The sequence below is a fragment of the Lissotriton helveticus genome, chromosome 1_1 (assembly GCF_964261635.1).
Source record: "Lissotriton helveticus chromosome 1_1, aLisHel1.1, whole genome shotgun sequence".
Taxonomy (NCBI): Eukaryota; Metazoa; Chordata; class Amphibia; order Caudata; family Salamandridae; genus Lissotriton; species Lissotriton helveticus.
In genome coordinates, this window is record NC_136057.1 from 1,324,475,310 (window position 1) to 1,324,491,811 (window position 16,502).

General features: G+C 44.6%; 1 protein-coding gene across 3 annotated transcripts in view; it reads left to right on the top strand.

The window, feature by feature from the left end:
• The window catches only part of PNPLA6 (patatin like domain 6, lysophospholipase), a 262,435-nt gene that overhangs the window by 91,552 nt on the left and 154,381 nt on the right, over positions 1–16,502 (top strand). The gene's annotated exons all lie outside the window — the stretch shown is intronic.

The following is a 16,502-nucleotide window of genomic DNA, read 5'->3' on the forward strand; positions in this document are numbered from 1 at the left end:
ACACACCCACTCTCTCACACACACACACACACTCACATCCTCTCACCCCCCTCACTCTCACACCTCCTCACCCTCACACCCCCTCACCCACCCACCCTCACACCCCCTTACCCACCCACCCACCCTCACACCCCCTTAAACCACCCACCCACCCTCACACCCCCTTAAACCACCCACCCACCCTGACACCCACTTACCCTCACACCCCCTCACCTTCACACCCCTCACCCCCTCACCTTCACAACACTCTCACCCTCACACACCCTCACCCACCCTCGCTCACCCTCACCCCGCTCACCCTCGCTCACCCTCACCCCTCTCTCCCCCGCGCACCCTCACCCCCGCTCACCCCCCTCACCCACCCTCACTCAACCTCACACCCTCACCCTCACACCCCTTCTCACACCCCCTCTCACACCCTCACACACCCTTACCCTCACACCCTCACCCTCACACCCCCTCACCCTCACACCCCCTCACCCTCACACCCCCTCACCCGCACACACCCTCCCCCACCCTCACTCACCCTCACACCCTCACCCTCGCACCCCCTCACCCTCCCAACCCTCTCACCCTCACATACCATCACACCCTCGCCCTCACCCTTACACCCCCTCACACACCCTCACCCACCCACCCTCATACACCCTCATCAGCATAGCATAACAAAACATAGCATGGCATAACAAAAATGCATAGGATTCACAACCTCACAACCCTCTCACCCTCACCCTTGCTCTCACTCACCCACCCACCCACCCTCACCCACCCTCACTCACTCACTCACTCACTCACTCACCCACCCTCACTCACCCACCCACCCACCCTCACTCACCCACCTTCACTCACCCACCCTCACCCACCCTCACTCACCCTCACTCACCCTCACCAGCATAGCATAACAAAACATAGCATAGCATAACAAAACAAAGCATAGGATAGGAAAACATAGCATAGCATAACAAAGAATAGCATAACAAAACACAACAAAACATACCATAGCATAACAAAACAAAGCATAGCAAAACATAGAATAGTATAACAAAGCATAGCATAGCAAAACAAAACATAGCAAAACACAACCAAGCATAGCATAACAAAACATAGCATAACAAAACATAGCATAACAAAACATAGCAAAACAAAACATAGCAAAACACAACAAACCATAGCATACATAACAAAACATAGCATAGCATAACAAAACACAACAAAGCATAGCATAGCATAACAAAACACAAGATAGCATAGCATAACAAAACAAAGCTTAGCATAGCATAACAAAACATAGCATGACAAAACATAGCATAACAATGCATAGCATAACAAAACATAGCATGACAAAACATAGCATAACAATGCATAGCATAACAAAACATAGCATACCAAAACAAAGCATAGCATAACAAAGCATAGCATAGCATAACAAAACATCGCATAACATAGCATAGCATAACAAAACACAACAAAACATAGCATGGCTTAACAAAACATAACAAAACATATAATAGCATAGCAAAACACAGCATAGCAAACACAGCAAAGCATAGCATAGCATAACAAAACAGCATAGCAAAACAAAGCATAGCATAATAAAACACAACAAAGCATAGCATAACAAAACATAGCATAACAAAGCATAGCAGAGCAAAACATAGCATAGCATAACAAAGCATAGCCTAGCAAAACAAAGCATAGGATAGCAAAACTAAACATAGCATAGCATAACAAAACAAAGCATAGGATAGCATAACAAAACATAGCATAACATAACAAAACATAGCATAACAAAACACAACAAAACAGCATAGCTTAACAAAACAAAACATAGCATGGCTGAACAAAACATAACAAAACATAATAGCATAGCAAAACACAGCATAGCATACCAACACAACAAAACATAGCATAGCATAACAAAACATAGCATAGCAAAACAAAGCATAGCATAATAAAACACAACAAAACATAGCATAGCATAACAAAGCATAGCAGAGCAAAACATAGCATAGCATAACAAAGCATAGCATAGCACAACAAAACATAGCATAGCATAGCAAAACATAGCATAGCATAGCATAACAAAACATAGCATAGCATAACAAAACAGCATAGCATAGCATAGCATAACAAAACAAAACATAGGATAGCAAAACAAAACATAGCATACAGCATCACTCAGCACCACCACAGCATCACTCAATGGCACCACAACATCACTGAGCTCCACCACAGCATCAATCTGTGCAACCATTCAACAACAACAAGTTCAAATATGTTATCCCAATGTTTCAAGCTTTATTACAAATGTAACAAAAAGATGTTAATATTTGACATATGTTCTTGGATTTTCGTCACAATAAAATACACTGAACATAATCTTCACATATGTTATTTACAAAAGTTTAAGCTATTGCCATTATAAATTACAATAACTTTTATTTAAGTATAAAAACGATTGTTATTTGTAATATCAATACATGTAAGTCACGTAGATACAACACATATTGCATTACAAATGCTATAGGTGTCACATTTGCGAAAGTTATAACTATTGGCATGGTAAATGACAAAGCTATTAATTTCGCTATTTTCAAAAACAAAACCTAAATAAAAAATTTGTCATTTACAATACCAATAGTTCAAACTTTCCTAATACGAGACCTATTGCATTGCAAATGCTTGTTTTATGTCAAATGGGATTAGCTTCGGTAGGGTCAGCTCTGTGACATTTTCCCACACCCCTTTGCGTACAACATGGAAAGGGATGGGAGGGTGGAAGGGGACAAGCAACAATGCGGAGCTGGACCCGGGTGAGTGGGGGTGTAGTGGCAGATAGTGTGCCAGCATGTACTCTTATGAAGTGCTGTAACAAAAAAACAAAAAAAGTACCCCTGAAAGCATGAAACAACACTGGGTGCCGCAAGGAAGCAGTACTTGGGCCAAGCTTCAGGGGAGGGACAAACGGGAAACATCCTTTACAACGCAACTATTACCCAGCACTACCATTACGACGCAACTATTACAACGCAAGTCATTACAACGACTTGCGCTGGAGGGGGCTCTAGGATAGGGAATAGTTTAATTACTATCCAACACCTTCCCTACTATCCACCGGGACTGGAGTTGGAATAGTAAATTAAACTATTCCACTATCCAGCGCCCCCCAACGCAAGAGTAAAAGTTGCGTCGTAATGGCAGGCGGAGGGAAAGCATGCGTTGTAATGTCATACATCCGGGACAAACACACGAAGAGGAAGTGAGCCAGCACGTCCAAGGAAATGAGTGACTATTAAGTCAACTCAAGGTAAACAATGGGCAGGCTCTGAGCTCTTTATAAATCAACAGAATGTTTATCAAGCAACAGCGCAAGCCATATCTCAGGCAAGTTGATTCTGAAGTTAACAACCTACACAATAAAATTCAATAAGAGACTCTTGTGGGTGTTGTTCAACTATAACACTAGATGTGTCAAGAGATCAGAGTAAACAATTTCAGGCACTTGTTGTGGGTTTAGACTTAAGGAAAATGTACAATTATACAATTTAAACAGATTCTGCAAATACTACAATGTTTGCAAACCACCAAAGCATGACGGACTGATTGGAAAATCATTTCCCCAGCCATGAAAAGTTTGGTCTGCACTGCCTTTTTGTTTGCCCTCGATTTAGCTTTTGCGATCCCTTCGAACTGAACATAGATAATATAAAAACAAGCAGCAAAAACAACAACTAAACAAATGTACTCAGTACATTTATGGTAATTGGACTGAACGGGGAAACTCCCAGTGTCCAAATTTTGAGATAAGGCTGCTGCAGCGCAGGTAGCGTAAGAAGCGCTGGGCTGATTATACATTAACATGTGTGCAAACACGTATGTGCAAGTATATGGACTGCACATGTGAGACTCCTGTCATGTGCAGGCCGGTATCTGCGCACAGGTAGCCTGTCTCTGAAGGGACTCTGCAAGGACTCATGCTGATCTGGGGTAGGCCTTTTAATATTGGTGGGAATTCATAGATAGGTCAGTAGAGCATACTGGAATATCTGTATTCTTTTCACTGCATTATACATGTAGGCAAAATGAGTCCTACAATATAGTTTTACTCAACTTAGGCCTATGCTGTCCAGCAAGGCATCAAACTGGGGTAGAACATGCATGCTGAGTTTGAATTTACAGTTCCGGACAAAATTCACATCTTATTGGACTTCAGGTTTTATCATGTTTCTCATATATTCAGATTTCAGACCTTTTCCCCTACTCCCCCTCACTGGGCCAACTTAATTACTCTGTTCCCCAGCAGAGGGAAAAGAGTCCTTCCCACACTAACAGAGCAGTTATCAGTGATTAACCCTGTTCTGAGAGGAAAGTTATGTGGGGGGAATCTACATCTGCCAATTAGCTTGTAACACTGCACCTAAACTGGGACAGCCCAGGCCCACTAGAATAAAGAGGGAGGGATGGACCTCTGGAGTCAATACAGTAAGGCCTCGTCTTTAAAGTTTTAAGTGGAAGAAGTCAGTGATATCAGATGGAAGCGAAGCTCAGGCTACCAGAGGATCTCTTTCCAGAGAAAACTTGAAGTCCCCTTTTTGCGTTGTTCCAGGATGTTGTGCAGGATGGTTGGGAAAGAGGCGGAGAGGTGACGTGGCATCGTAAGATTGGCATGGGGGGCCTGGCATTTAGAATTTTACACCCTCACTTAAAAAACCCTGCACAAAGGAGAGACCGCTGAAAAGGCCCTCTACCTGTGACACGGCAACAGCAAAAAGGTTGCTCAGCTGGAAGGGGTAGCACCCTGATGCCCCTCAGGGATGGACTAAGGTCTTTAACTTCAATTGACCCCGAGCACTAGGATGGTCTCTCCAGGACCAGTGGTGCTTGCCCCCTTATGCGCCCTAAGGACCTGTTGGGGGGGGGGGGGGAGCTAGACCCAGCTGCCCCCCCATAGAGTTACTCTTCAAGACTGTGAGACCCGTGGAGGGCGGAAAGGAGGGTGCTTCTTCTAGCTGGTTGTAGAGAGCTCTTCAAGATGCCTCCACCAGCAGGAGCCAGGCAGAGGATAAACATGGCACCAGTGATAGCTCCCCTTAAAGGGCTGAGGGACCACACTCCCATTGTTTTCTTGCTGGTTTGTATTTATTATACCTAGAGTAAATAATAATCTTTTATTCACTCTATGGTATAATAAGAATGCCAACCTTCTTCGTCTGACAACAATCTCCATGTAATGATTGACGCAGGAGCACAAAGGCGACTGCAGCTGGCTGCAGAGAGAGATTAAAGGGTTGGATAAATCTCATCCTTGGCTTTGGGCCCTGGCATGCCTCCCCCATTTGTGACTTTTAGGCATCACAGCTAACGCGATAAATGGGCACTGCCAGCTCTAGTCCTGCAATGCACACAGCTACACGCCAGTCAGCCAGTCACCCTCCCTTTCCCTCGTCACAGAGTTGGGGAAGAGTGGGGTAAAAGAGGAGAGACTAAACCATCACACGTGCGAATGCGCAGGTTTGATGTTGCAGTTTCAAATGGGAGCACGGGTCGTGCAGCAAAGTAAGTAGAAAAGCTTGCCCGACCGTCTCACAGCCTGCTCTGCCTTCCACATTACCACAGTTATCTCTCCTGTTAAGCGTTCCCTGGTCTCGTTACACAGAGTACCCCTACCACAGTAGGGGAGGTTGAGGCGAAATGTTTTTATAAGGAACACTTCCAATTTCTTCATGTGCATGAAAGGCTGACGGAAGAGTGGGAAGAAGAGGTGGCAAGGGTCAACCTGAAGAATCAACCGCAATGGATCGCACACCTGGTACGTATAGTTCATGAGTGGTTCACCTCAGTAGGTGCAAGTGAGTACTTGTTGTTGTGAAGATCTCTAGACCCGAAACATGGCCCGGGTTTCGGGATATCTTCCCTCATCAGTAGAGAACGTATTTGGGGTGGAAAAGAAGGCCGCCAAGCAACCGTCACAGGCCTTGATGCCTAACAGGCACGCAGGTGCGTCATCCAGAAGCTCGTCAGCTTAAAGGCTCAGGGGAGCCCATTTGTAGAATCAACCGCAATGGATCGCACACCGCTAGCCCCTCCTCCGGATCGCCCCTAAGGATTCTGGTACGTATAGTTCATGAGTGGTTCACCTCAGTAGTTGCAAGTGAGTACTTGTTGTTGTGAAGATCTCTCGACCCGAGATATGGCCCGGGTTTCGGGATATCTTCCCTCATCAATAGAGAACGTATTTGGGGTGGAAAAGAAGGCCGCCAAGCAACCGTCACAGGCCTTGATGTCTATCTAACCGGCATGCAGGTGCGTCAGCCAGAAGCTCATCAGCTTAAAGGCTCAGGGGAGCCCATTTGTAGAATCAACCGCAATGGATCGCACACGGCTAGCCCCTCCTCTGGATCGCCCCTAAGGATTCTGGCACGTATAGTTCATGAGTGGTTCACCTCAGTAGGTGCAAGTGAGTACTTGTTGTTGTGAAGATCTCTAGACCCGAGACATGGCCCTGGTTTCGGGATATCTTCCCTCATCAGTAGAGAACGTATTTGGGGTGGAAAAGAAGGCTGCCAAGCCACCGTCACAGGCCATGATGCCTAACCGGCACGCAGGTGCGTCATCCAGAAGCTCGTCAGCTTAAAGACTCAGGGGAGCCCATTTGTAGAATCAACCGCAATGGATCGCACACCGCTAGCCCCTCCTCCGGATCGCCCCTAAGGATTCTGGTACGTATAGTTCATGAGTGGTTCACCTCAGTAGGTGCAAGTGAGTACTTGTTGTTGTGAAGATCTCTAGACCCGAGACATGACCCGGGTTTCGGGATATCTTCCCTCATTAGTAGAGAACGTATTAGGGGTGGATAAGAAGGCCGCCAAGCAACCGTCACAGGCCTTGATGCCTAACCGGCACGCAGGTGCGTCATCCAGAAGCTCGTCAGCTTAAAGGCTCAGGGGAGCCCATTTGTAGAATCAACCGCAATCTGAAACCCTGGTGTCACACGGACGCATACAGGGGGGAGCTTCGCAGAGTAACCCCAGGAAGGGACAGGATGGAGATGGGGGGGGAAGAGATGGCAGCCGAGGTAGAGAATGAGAAGGGGATACGTAGCCAGAAATGGACGGGCCATAGGAGCAGGGGACATAGGATAGAGCCTCAAGGTGGTGGAACAAGGCGAGGGTTTCAGTATGAGATATGGGAGAGGTGCACATGAGAGTGAGGGAGAACATAGGAGAAAGAAGAAAGGGGGCGCAGGTGCGGTGAGGAGGATGTGATGGTTAGGTGGGGGGAGAAGGAAGCGGAGTAGAGGGTGCGTGGAGTAGTAATAGAGGTGTGTGCACCAGGAACATATGGGAGGGAAGTGCAAGTAGCAGATGAGAGCGGAGGAGTGGGCAAACAAGGGAAGGTGTTGGAGGATGATTGGTGAAGTAAAGGAGTATGGTAGGGTAAGGAAAGGGGCTGAGGGGCATCGGAGGGTGAGAGAGGAGGAAGCAGACGCTAAAAAGTAGAGGAGGAGAGCGGGAGATTAAGGTGAAGCAGAGAAAGAGGAACTGAGAGGCAAAGGAGGGGCAGGGTCAGACGAGGGGACCGAGCGAATGGAGCACAATGAAAGTGTGAGCATGAAGACAGCCCAAAGGAGGAGAGTGGGTCACTGCCCCGAACCTTCCTGTGAGTACTGGTCATGCCTGTATGATGGTCCGAACTGTCTCTAGCTTCACTGCTCATCGGTCATGTCAGGCACTCAGTCCCGCTCTACGTCCCATTGGCAAAGGACAGGCCATGGGTTCGAATTTTAGGGAGGATCATATGTGTGCATGTGGGGATGGATTAGAGAGAGGGGGGGATGAGGTATGCCCTGCTCTGGGCACCGAGAAACTCATCTGTACAGAACATAGGATGGGAGAGGGGAGAGAAAAGAGACATTAGTGAAAGAGAGGGAGAGAAAGGAAGAGATGAGAGAGTGGGGAGAGAAAAAAGAGTGAGAGAGGGAAACGGGAAAGGGAGAGAAACAGAGCGAGGATAAAGTGAGGGTGTGTATTTGTGTGTGCACGTGTGTGAGGGAGTGATCTTGGAAGCGTGTGTTCACAATGTGTTTGGGCCATGGTATCACTGACCTTATGAGGCAAACATGCTCCTGACAGTGCAGCAGCTGAGAGAGCTTCCAGGGCCTGCAACCTGTTCTCTCTTTCTGACCTGAGCTTTACTTGAATATTTAAACACCACATTCCTACAGTGTCTGTTTGTGGGTATGAGTGTGTGAAATAGCATGTGCATGTGGACGTGTGTGTGTAAGCGAAAGTGAGAGAATCAGTGGAGGGAGTCAGTGAGCAACAATAGATGAGTGGAAGAGTGAGTATTAGAGTGAATGAATGGTGGTGAGTGAGAATGACAGTGAGTGTTAGTGTAATGGGAGAGTGATAGTGAGTGTTACTGCGTAACGCTGAATGAGTCACAGTCTGAGTGAGACAAAGTGAGAATCAGTCATACTGATTTTGTCCGAGTGAGTCTGAATGAATGTTACTGAGTAGGAATGAGTGAGCATGATTGAGACTAGGTGAGCCAGTAAGATAGAATGAATCAGAGTAAGACTGATTGACTCAGAGTGAGGTAGTGAAAATTAATGGGATTAAGTGACACTGGCTGAGAATGTGCGAGAGAATGAGTGAGCCGGATTGAGTGGGACTAGGTAGAAACAAGTGAGACTGTCTAGTCTGAGTGAGATTGATTGAGTGACAGTGAGAGAGACTGCGTGAGAATGAATGATATTGAGTGATAATGAGTTAGACTAACTGAAAATGAGTGAAACTAAGTGAATGTGTCAAAGTGAGAAATAGTGAGTCAGAGTTTGTCTGAGTGAGCCACTTCTCCCCATAGCCCACTGAGAAGTCAGGATTGCTCAATGAAATTAGAGAAAAAGATTACTTCCCAGCACTTTTAAAGGTCACCAGTCCCCACTGATGGTTGGCAGAGGAAGCCAGAAAGTTCACCCTTTAGAGGACGTGACGCCTGATCAAAATTCTCTTCCTAGCTAGAGTTTGCCACCAGGAGCAAAACGAACCAAAAATGAGGAATATTGCGCTTTAAAGCTTTTCCCTTTTAAACAAAAGAAAACAGTTCTCCAAGAAGGTAGACCTCTGACCGACCAAACTCTCAAAGTGGGGAAGGCCCAGGGGCCAGTGCAGCATAATTTGACTCATCATGAGGAGAGGGGCGTGCATGGAGCCCCACCTGCCGGGACCGACACCTGGTTCACCGACCAAACTTCACCACCGACTCGATTATGCCAGCTCCCTTTTGGTAGGGCTGAATCGGGCCGAAGTCACCCGCCTTCAGCGTGTACAGAATGCAGCGGCTAGAGCAGTTGTGGGCTTACCCAGATTCTGCTCTACTACTAACACTCTGCGTTCTCTGCATTGGCTGCTGATTGCGCAAAGGATCCAGTTCAAAGTACTCTGTGTGGCCTACAAGATCCTTAAGGGCTCTCCTGCTTTGATTCTTTCGAATCTCTTGTGTCTCTATGTCCCGGTCCGTTCTTTAAGATCATCGGACCTTGAACTTGCAGTCGTTCCCCGTTTCAAGCGTAGCCGTGCTGGCGGCCGCTCATTTCAAGTACGTGCCGCGGCTCTGTGGAATTCTCTTCCCCTAGAGATACGTGCCCTTGGTGATTTGCTCTATTTCCGTAGAGCTGTCAAGACTTTTCTGTTCCCTTAAATCTTCTTTTTATATTCTCTACAGTTGTGTTGTGTTGTTACCTTGTCGGGCGCCAGGACACTCCTTTGCTGGAGCATCTGTGCGCGTAATAAATGACCTTAACATAACATAACATAACATAACAAAGGGACCCCATGTCTCAGGACACAGATGAAAACCAGAATGCTGCCTCAAGTGGCACTAAAAGCGAAATCTACCACTCCCAGGGCGTGCAGAATGTGTAAAAGCCCCCTAGGAATATTTTTAGAAAACTGGCCCTATGTCTCATGGGTCCTACAGAACATGACCACAGGGGAGGTTAGTCACTATTTCAAGCACCCCCAGAGCTGAAGCTTTGCCTCTCAAGTGTGGGATCCCCTTGTGGTTGGTCCTATGTTTGCCTTCTCCAGCCGGTAGATGGTGTGTGTTTATAGTTGCTTTGATTTTCAATTCTATATTTGAAATGCTTGATTGACAATTATAATGATGAACACTGCGATGCCTGTGTTTATAATGAATGCATGTCAATCTGTTTATTGTCCCCTTTGGTTTTAATAGTGATATCATGGGGAATCATGAGATGTGGCTGACTTGTAATGTGTGTGATACCCTGACAAAGCTGTTAGGCCTGCCTTATCGCCCCATCTGCAAAACTGATGCCTGCTTTGAGTTCATCTGCCTACTATAGGTAACAAAAATTCTTTTAACTTTGCAAACGGGACATTTTACCTACAAAGGAATTAATGAGATGCACTTCCGGGAATAACAATTCCCACAATGCTTTGTAATTAAAGTTGCACTAAGCCAGCCTACTGAGGGCGTTTTCTCAATAAAAGCTCACTTATAAGGAAGGAAGTGGGTCATATGAATGCCCGGTTGTTCAAGCCCATGAAGAAGAGGCGTTGAAGCCTCGAAACGCGTCAGCATGAGGACACCATAAGACGAGGGAGAAGCAGGCTACAGCGAGGCTAGAAGAGCCAGATGGCAAGGGGTGCTGTCGAGTGAACCTTTCAATGCTGGGGCATTTTGGGAAACATATATATATTTGTGGGGCGCGAGGAGTCCTTTTCCTGTGGCAGGCTAAGCGGGACACCAGACACAGCGCTTTCTTCCAGCCCTGCTATTTCCCCGCCAAAGATACGACGAACCCAGCAGAACACTGCATGCTGGGATTTGCAGTTCCTACCTACTTGGACTACCTCAGCAGGTGACATTGATCATGGCTAGGGGAGGAGCTGGAATTTGTACTTACTTCATAAAGGTGGGGCAGAACTGTGAGAGGCGTTTTCCTGTTTCCATGCTGGGCGCTGAGGAGGCCACACTCGGCCGAAATGCATACGCCCGCCCGTTTTTGCTGCATTAAAGGTTCTCCATTGTACCCCCCAAGCGGCCTCAGACTCTTCTTTGCTGAAGATCCTTGTTTATATATATATATATATATATATATATATATATATATATATATATATATATATATATATATATATATATATATATATATATATATATATATATATATATTCCGTAAAGAGGACAGTGCGATATAATTGCCAGAACACTCGACCTTACTGAAAGGAAATAAACACTTACCTGCATCTTTACGGACCACAAGTCCCACAATTCACAGCAGGACGATGCACTGAGCATATGCCCTCCTGGTTGCTTGTTTTGAATAAAAAGGTCATCAATTGGTAAAGGCGCACCTCGAGTGATTTCTAGCAGCAGCCCATGAGGAAGGGGGCGTGTCCCCCGAAACGCGTCGGGCAAACGATCTTATGTGGAGCGGCAAAGCATGTAATACTGAAGCCCGGAGGGCGGAGGACTGTCGTGTGCCTCTCGAATGCTTAGGGCACTTTGGCGGTATATATATATATATATATATATATATGTGTATGTGTATGTGTATGTATGTATGTATGTATATATGTGTATGTATGTATATATATGTATGTATGTATGTGTATATATATGTATGTATGTATGTGTATATATATGTATGTATGTATGTATGTGTATATATATGTATGTATGTGTATATATATGTATGTATGTGTATATATATATGTATGTATGTATATATGTGTGTATGTATATATGTGTGTATGTATATATGTGTGTATATATGTGTATATATATATATATATATAGGTGTGTGTATATATATGTATGTATGTATATATACATATATCTATCTATCTATCTATCCCCTACCTACTGGCGGTCGCCAGTAGGTAGTTATAGTTAGGATTGTTTTCCATAGGGAAATCGCAACATTCTATTGGGAATAACTTTGGCGCCGGTTGAGGAATCTTCCTGAAATATTCCTCAAATTTGCCTCGCGGCGCTCCGGTCCTTCCCTGAAAGTTTGGGGGGATTTGTCAAGCGGGGGCCGAGATAAAAGGGGGGTCCCAAAACGTGTTTTCCCCATGTTAATTTCCATAGGGCGGTTGGACTCACTTTTAGCTCGAACGGCTGAATGGATTTTCACCAAACTTGGCAAAATTTTAGTGACTGGTAGCCCGATGTGCCTTTGCTATGTCTCAAGATATGTGCTCCAGAGGATTTTGAGTAATTTAGGTTAAAAAAAATATATATATATCTATAAGCGCGCACCGGGGAGCGTACCAGCGCGTAACGCGAGTTCGCGCGCTGAAAGCTGATTGGCTCTCGGGTGTCTGTAAACATTCCAAACAGTCCGGAGCGGCCGCCATCTTGTGTCTCGGTAGGATCGAGGCAGAAGAGGTGGCAAAAACAAAGGGGGAAATGACTAAAAGGGTGTAGGGTAGACCCCCTGACCCCCTGGGTTTGATGTGGGGGCCATAAAAGGGCTCTGCGGGACAAATAATAATTTTTTTTTTTTTTTGCGATTTTCGCGGGGGGAGCGCCCGGTACGCGCACAGGGGAGCGTACCATGGGGAATAAAGAATGACAGTTTTTTCAAAAATGTAGCATTTTTATATAAATTGGAGGTAGTTCTGAAAAGAACTGTTTTTTTTATTCTTTTTGTTTTATATTTTTTTATTGTTTTTTTGAACATTTTTTACTTTTTTTGGCTTTTCTTAACAATTTTATATTTGTTTGTAGTTTTTCTGGGGGTCAAACAAAACACAGGGAATTGCAAACAGCTCAACTGGAGCAAAAAAAAAATAGAAAAAAATTAAGGTCGCTTGCTGCAGTGATGGTTGTCTGCAGCTCGATTGAGTAAAGTGATGCTTTGCTTACCATATGAAATTGTTTTGTTGCAATATTTGCAAACAAATTTAAAATCTCCAAATTTAGTTTGGACATTAGGGACCATCTCCCTAGCCTCTGCATCCAATAGAGTGGGTTGATTGGAGGCGCTTGAAGAAGAAGGATGGGAAGGGTTCTTGGTCAGTTCCCTGACCTCTGCTGCCGAATAATTGTTCGGGTGCTTCCTCCTCATATGTCTAATCATCGTGTGGTTCCCAAAAGAATACTTCTTCTTTGGGTTCCCTCTTGACAGTTCTTGGCCACAGATGAGGCAAGTCACCTTAGCTGCATTCACCTTTTTTGCAACCCTTGGCATCTTGTAAAAGTTCCAAATAAAATGTTCCTTGGGTCTGTATGGGGGATTGTCCTCAGGCAGAAAGTCCCTCTCCACCTCCTCCTCTTCTTGTTGACCACCAATGTGGTCTTGTGGTGGTCCTTGTGGTGGTGGTGCAGATGCACCTGCAGCTGCTACTAGTGAAGCCATTTCTCACAGAATGAATGCAGGTCTTCTTCACTCAAAAGTGAAAATGAGGAAAAAAGGTGAGGTCTTTCATCATTTAGAAAACAAAACTGTTGTGAACTAATCAAATGTGTTATTTTCAGGTCTCATGACCTGGGCCTTCTCATCATTTGGAAACCAAAAATGTTCTGAACCAATGAAAAGTGTTATTTGCAGGTCACATGACCCGACGCGCTTACGCTACGCGCCCCGGGGCGCGCCCGGCTGCGCTTACGTTGCGCAATCATATGCGCTCGGGTGCTTCCGGGTGCGCTTACGTAGTGCGTCATATGAGGCATCACTCGGCTACGCGATACGTCACGATGTTTTCGTTCGCGGCAATAGCGCTAACGGGACGCTCACGGTACGCGCCCCGGGGCGCGCCGAAGCACTGCGCTTACCGGTGAGCGCATCGGTACGCGCGCCGGGAGCGCTCCGGGGCAAAAAAAAACAAAAAATACTATTACATAATTATACAATATAAAATTCGGTATAAAAAATATTACTTTTCATACCTATAGAGATTTGCTATTAAAAAACCTTTGAAATTCACTGAAAAAACTATAGGTTTCACACCAGTTATAGTTAGGAATTAGCATTTAAAAAAAACTATGAAATTCACTGAAAAAACCATAGGTTTCACAAACGTTATAGTTAGGAATTAGCATTTAAAAAACCTATTAAATTCACTGAAAAAGCCATAGGTTTCACACCAGTTATAGTTAGCTGGAAATTTTACTTGCATAAAACCATTGAAATTCCCACCTTATAGTTAGTTGGACTCACTATAACTTGCGCGTGCAATGCACTGCTGATGACGTCACATATTACATCAATCATGACATGGTCAGTGACATCACTCATGACATCACTGATGACACCATCCTTGTGACAGAGTGACAGACCTCCTTTCACTGTAATGTAACCCTTGAAACACATATTCAAAAATAGAAACTAAAATTTTCAAAAAAATGGAGCTACCCATATCAGTTACAACAACCAATTCAGTAATTCCATCATCTATATACACTCACACATGCAAATAAACTATTAAACATCCATTTATTTGCATATAGAGCTATACACACACTACCACCTTACTTCTAAGGAAATTTACACATATTTATTCTCTTAAACAATCACTTATAGAAACACATACTAATTTAAACAGGAACTCTTACAATCCCTCACTCTCACATATACTCACTTATATACATCAATATTCACATATACTAGATTATAACATATGCAGTTACTGATAAAGATACTAGTGAGACAGTCATTCACTCACTAACACACACATATACACACTCATTCACCCATACAATCCTGCACATATGCTGTCTTCAAAACACATACAAACAGAGAGTCAGTCATTCATGCATCTATGTACTAAGTAATACCCCCACCAAACCATACAAACACTCATACTGATACTAAGAAAAATATCTAATAACCTATATACATACACATGTACCTACTCACCAACCCATGCAGCCACTTATACACAAAGTGAAACACTAATACATATATTTAAATATTTAAACATTACTCACTAATATTTATTTTTCAAAAAGACACACATTCACTGGATGGTGTCATCAGTGATGTCATGAGTGATGTCACTGACCATGTCATGAGTGATGTAATATGTGACGTCATCAGCAGTGCATTGCACGCGCAAGTTATAGTGAGTCCAACTAACTATAACGTGGGAATTTCAATGGTTTTATGCGAGTAAAATTTCCAGCTAACTATAACTGGTGTGAAACCTATGTTTTTTTCAGTGAATTTAATAGGTTTTTTAAATGCTAATTCCTAACTATAACGTTTGTGAAACCTATGGTTTTTTCAGTGAATATATATATATATATATATATATATATATATATATATATCAGCTCCAGCGCACGCAAATGTAGCATACGAAGGCACTCCGGGGCGATGATTTAAAACACCTTTATTCAGCAGACGCGTTGGATGCAAATTTCGAATATGCCGATTAACCCATCCGCTGCTTCGAACGTTCCGCGCTGGTGCGGAACGTTCTATTAAGCGGGCGGGGTCGGAACATTCAACGGACGTGCGCAGCACTGCCGAGGTAGTGCACGTGACGTCCGTTGAACGTTCGCAGCACGGAAGGGGTTAAACTTCGTGTGGCTTTACTTTAACCTTGTGGGCTTTGGGTTTCGTTGGATTTTTTGACGGCTGTTGCCCAGCCGTGAAGTATTGCCCACTGCTTGGAGGCGGGTCCGTGCAGTTTGACAGACTTTGCCTGCAACCACGGAACGAAGACAAACAGCGCCAGGACAGGATGATGCTGGTTTGTGGCACTGTTTCGCTGCTGGAAAGCGAGGCAGACCGCACCTTTGGTGGTATTTCTATCCACTTGGAACTCTAATACAGGTTTCATTTGTAAGATTTGAGAAGCCACCCCACTTGGGGAGGACTTTCAGCGCACTGCATTGTCAAGAAGGCTTTGCGCAACGCCACGTCCACTGTGGCAGGTGTTAGGAATATCTATTTAAGTGCGCAAAAAAAGAGCTGCTTCTTACTCTTCTCAAGTATGCCTCTGAAGAAATGATGAGACGATCCTGAAAAGCGCCAGGCAGATGATTATTTTGAAAGACAGCAATTGTGTTTGTATCTGCTGGCAAGCGGTGAAATGGATGCAAATTTCGAATGTGCCAATTAAACTTCGTGTGGCTTTACTTCAACCTTGTGGGCTGACCTGTTTTGTTGGATATATATATAATAATACTCCTTATGGTGTGATGTTACATCTGGAATAGGTGGGGGTATTGTGATTATGGGATTCAGCAAACATTTCGAGTAAAATTTGAGATAAGGTGTCACCAAAGGTATTTCTATCTGATGTACATATGTATAATTTAATGTGTAGTATTTAGGAGTGTGTATGTGTTTTGTTTTTTGAGTGGACAATAAATTATTGAGTGTTGTTTTGCATGCCGGCAAATTGAGATTACTGGTCCACACTACCTGCCCTGACTATGCCTGCTCTGCTTTACTACCCTGAGAGGGTCAAGTGCTATAACGGTGTGCTTGGTTCCCAGTAAAAAGACAGCCTAGG